Genomic DNA, 4,514 nt, shown 5'->3' with positions numbered 1-4,514 from the left:
CTCTACAGTGTCTAGTGGTGATAAGTTTCCGCAGAAGAGTAAAGCCAAGCAGGGGGATAATGAACCATTGCTTTAGACCAAGGGATTACGGAAGCCCTTTGTAATTAGGACACCTGACTGCACCAAGAGGGAAGGACTCTCTGGAAAGAGCATTCTGGGCAGAAGAAGCAAGTGCAAAGGCCCGAGCACGAGGTCATGCAATGTCTGATGCACGGAGGAGCTGTCAGGTGCCACGGTGGCCGGAGCAGAGAGAGCAAAAGGGAGTGTGTAGGGGAGGGAGTTAGGACTGAATACTCTGATATTTCTCACTGCCTGTGAAAGAACTGTCGATCAGTTTTTTCCCTCGGTACAAACCCAGGCCCATTGTCATGAATGATGCCATGCTCGGTATCAAGATTTCACTAGCCCGTTCCTGAACTTCAGTTAGACATTTTCAGGTGTCTCAGCAAGGACCATTGGCAAAGACTATATTGTGAGCGTTATATTCCGTCACTCTTCCTCACCACCCGTGACAGGGTATCCATAAAGAGCCCCCTCTCTACCCTTGCCCAAAGCCTTTTCCTATTTCTCCAGCTGCCATTGGCTACTTTTCTTGAAGGCAGCTTGTTAGCTCATCACTCTTCTTGAGTTTTTTTCTTACAATGGTCAAATGCAAACTTTCTCTAAATATATCAACAGACAATTTGAACCAGAATCACCTGAGCCACTTGTTAAAAACAAAGATTCCTGGGGGGAGCCTGCGGGGCTCAGTCGGTTAAGTGTCTGACTTCGGCTCAGGTCATGATCTCATGACTCACGAGTTCAAGCCCCGCGTCGGGCTCTGTGCTGACAGCTCAGAGCCTAGAGCCTGTTTCGGATTCTGTGTCCCTCTCTCGCTCTGCCCCTCCCCTGCTCATGCTCTGTCTCTCTCAAGAACAAATAAACATTAAAAAAAAATTTTTAAATAAAATAAAGATTCCTGGGCCCCTCCTACTGACCTTGGGAATCAGGATCTTGGAGATTGAGCCCAGGAATCTGCATTTTAAACAAACTTTCTAGGTACTTGCTATCCAAAGTGTGGTCCTCAGACCTGCAACATTGGTCTCACCTGGGAATCTCAGCCCCATCCCAGATCTACTGAGTTAGAATCCACATTTTAAAAATCCTCAGGTGAAGCTTTTGCATGTTCAAGTTTGAAAAGCATAGGCCTAGATGATATTTATACACCCGGGAGTGTAAGAACCACTGATCTAACACTATCAACAGGTAACAGTATGTATTCTAAGAATAGGGTCTACACTCGGATTGGGGCCACAGGAAATGGTTGTTTGGTTCACCCAGAGGAAGAAAGTTATGCAGCTGCAGGTTCCTTTTCTACATTAGAGACCACTTGAGTCTATGCAGATTTTCTAGTTCTCGATCTGCAAAGAAAAAAGCAAAAAAAAAAACCCAAAAACGTGTTCTCATTCTGAAGCTTGAAAATGTCTTTGCTAACCACTGTTTTCCAGGATGGTTAGCTTAGCCACCAATTATGGGATTTTTTTAAAGTTTATTTATTTATTTTGAGGGAGAGAGAGCATGTAAGCAGGGGAGGGGCAGAGATAGAGGGTGAGAGGGAATCTCAAGCAGACTCCCATGCTGTCGGTGCAGACCGCAAAGTGGGGTGAGATCATGACCTGGGCGGATACGGAGACTGAGATGCCTAACTGACTGAGCCACCCAGGCGTCCCCAATTATGGAATTTCATATCAGTCTCCAATCAACTTTTGCAGGCTGGCCTTTACTAAATGAGTAACCAATGACATTTAGGTGGCTGACAATTCAAGCAAACCTTTTACTTTCTAGCATTTTCTTCATTCATCCAATAAGCATGTACTGAGTGTGGCTGGTGATTGTTCTAGGTGCCAGGGAGAGACTGGTGGATACGACAAATAAGGTCTGTGTCCCCGAAGAGCTTCTATTAGAATAGAGAGAGGAGAAAACAGCCAAGAAGCACATAAATCTGATGCGGTAAGTGCTACGAAGACAATGGAACAGGGCGATATGATGGTGACAGGGGGAGGGGTGAGCTCTGAGGGTGCTCGGAGGCCATTCTGAAGCGACAAACAGTATCTGCCATATCACTCCTAGAAAAGAGAGGTGGCTGTCACACCTACCCAAACTGGCAAGTATTAAGAGCTTGAGTGGGTGGTGCTGGGCCCAGGGTCCAGGTCAGAGAAACCTCTTGGGCCATGTGGGCTCAGAACTAAATTCTAATAGTGACGAGAACTACTGAGGATTAATGAGTCATCTCAATGGGCAGATGTGTCAACGGCCTATGAAACGCCTAATTTCAGGGCTCCTCTACTGTGATGCCAACCCCATGGCATGTGCAGTAACATCGGGTTCTGGCCATGTCCTCCCCCGGGGGTTGGGGGTGTGGGAACTAGTGCTAAGATGCTGCTCTGGCTGCTTTTTCCAGGGAACGATCAACTGTTTCTCTGATCCAGAAAACCCCATGTCTCCCGTCAGGAGATATACCTAAAGTGTGGCAGGCCAGCCTGTGAGCTTCCGGGCAGGGTAACGTCTCAGACCCTTCGTGGTTTCTGACTTAACACCAGGCTAACTAACAAATGAGTACCAGGGGCACTAGTTGGGTCTATTCCTTATAAAAGCTGTCCTGGAAACTGTCCCAGAGCTTTTAGCTTGTATCTCACTGGCCTGAACTTGGCCACTGGGTCACCCCTAAAGGCAGAGAAGTTTGAGGCACACGTGACGTTTCTAACTGCACATCTTGCCACATCAGAGGAGTAGGTGAAAGTGGGTGTTGGTCAAGCATCTCGCAGTGGTCTGTCCCAGGATGTTTGTAAGGTAGCTCTTACACCGCTATCTTTCCCAGACTTTCAGAATTTCTCATCAATGGAAAACATCTTTTCCAAGTCCCAAGCAACTTAGAGTGGTGGCGGGATGAAAGGGAAATTGGATGCTGAATTGGGGGTGAATCCCGGACCTGCTGTTGTCTCATCGCGTGCCCTTAGGCAGGCCACAATCTTGCTGAGTCTCAGCTCCTGAAAATTGGAAATGACGTGGTGACTGGGTGGGTAAATGGGCTAACATATGTGAAGATTCTTAGGAAACGTGAGTCCAGCTGAGAGAGTGGAGGAGCAAAGGGCAGGTCCAGCACCTGTCGGGCAGCACGGAGCCAGGTCCCCTCCCAGATCAAAGCAACAAGAGTCCGCTCCCGTGACGTGACGTATCCAAGTACACGTACAGCGGGCACAAGACCTGCCGTCCTGACAGCCAACGATACCCATGACGGCGGAACTGTACAAGCAATTTATAATTATTACCACTCTGAGAAAATATGCAGAACACACAGGGTCAGTGTGGGCAATGGTCTCGAAATAATGGAACATGAGTCCGGGCTTTTACTTAATTCTGCTTCAGTGGAGATCATTGGGTACGCATGATTTCCTATTTGCATGAACAAAAGTACCTTTGAACTTGGCACAGATGCTTTCATGCACACAGAGCAATGCTCAGCACGGGCCAGGGGGAGGGAAAAGACACGACCGAGAAACCAGCATCCAGTCCTTATAACAAACATCTCTTATAAATGCACACTCTGCTCAGATGGTAAGAAAGTATCACCTGCAGTGACATTAACTGCAGAACTATTTGTACCCTTTTCAGCATTTTCTGCAGGTTTCTCAAAAGTTATGGAGTAAGACCAGATATCAGAGTGGTAAAAGGTATCTCTGACCTGCATTAATTATGCCCCATTGACTGCTATTCCAAGTAAATTAGCAATGGAAGACTATATTTAGAAGAGCAGAAAAGAGTGCATACTAACTACACAGAGGAAACTTCCAGCATCAGAAAAGGCTTGCTTGTTCTTTTCTGAGTTTTTAGAAATGATTTCTAAAGTTGTTCGCTGATGGATTAGATTATGTCTGGATCAAAGCTCTGATTGTCTTGTACTCCCAGTGGGAACAGCGTGCCCCCTCTCAGGGCTCAGTCTGCCCTGTCATGCCATCAAAGCTTTTCTCTCTGGGCAGCTCTTTTGGATAACGTGCCCTGACTCCTAGCCAATTAGTGTTTATGTTTTTTTGCATTTTTTTTATTATGATATAATTCACATAGCATTAAAATCACCCTTTTGGGGTGCCTGGGTGGCTGAGTTGGTTGAGCATTCGACTCTTGAGTTTGGCTCAGGTCACAATCTCACAGTTTGTGAGATTAGTGCCCTTGACCGTGGAGCCTGCTTGGAATTCTCTCTCTCCCTCTGTCTCCGGTCCCTTCCCCGGCTTACACATGTGCTCTCTCTCTCTCAAAATAAATACATAAACTTTAAAAAACATCACCCTTTAAAGTGTACAATTCAGTATTTTGAGCATATTACAAATTTGTGCAACCATCACCACTGTCTAAATCCAGAACACTTAAATTATTCCCTAAAAACACCCTGTCCTCATTAGCAGTCACTCCTTATTTTCCTTTCATCCAGCTCCTTGAAACCACTACTCTCCTTTCTGTGTCTATGGATTTTCCTATTC

The 4,514-nt window shown here is 46.2% G+C and overlaps 1 long non-coding RNA gene across 1 annotated transcript; it reads left to right on the top strand.

The window, feature by feature from the left end:
* Positions 1-1,774: 1,774 nt before the first annotated feature.
* On the top strand, positions 1,775-4,129 carry LOC121044598 (uncharacterized). Its single transcript, XR_005797382.1, has 2 exons — positions 1,775-1,989; positions 2,858-4,129. It is a non-coding gene; the product is annotated as an uncharacterized LOC121044598 (long non-coding RNA).
* Positions 4,130-4,514: the final 385 nt, after the last annotated feature.

Source organism: Herpailurus yagouaroundi, unplaced genomic scaffold, assembly GCF_014898765.1.
Source record: "Herpailurus yagouaroundi ecotype Mexico unplaced genomic scaffold, PumYag 188, whole genome shotgun sequence".
Taxonomy (NCBI): Eukaryota; Metazoa; Chordata; class Mammalia; order Carnivora; family Felidae; genus Herpailurus; species Herpailurus yagouaroundi.
The sequence above is the reverse complement of the archived record's forward strand: the minus strand, read 5'-3'. Positions and strand labels throughout refer to the sequence as shown.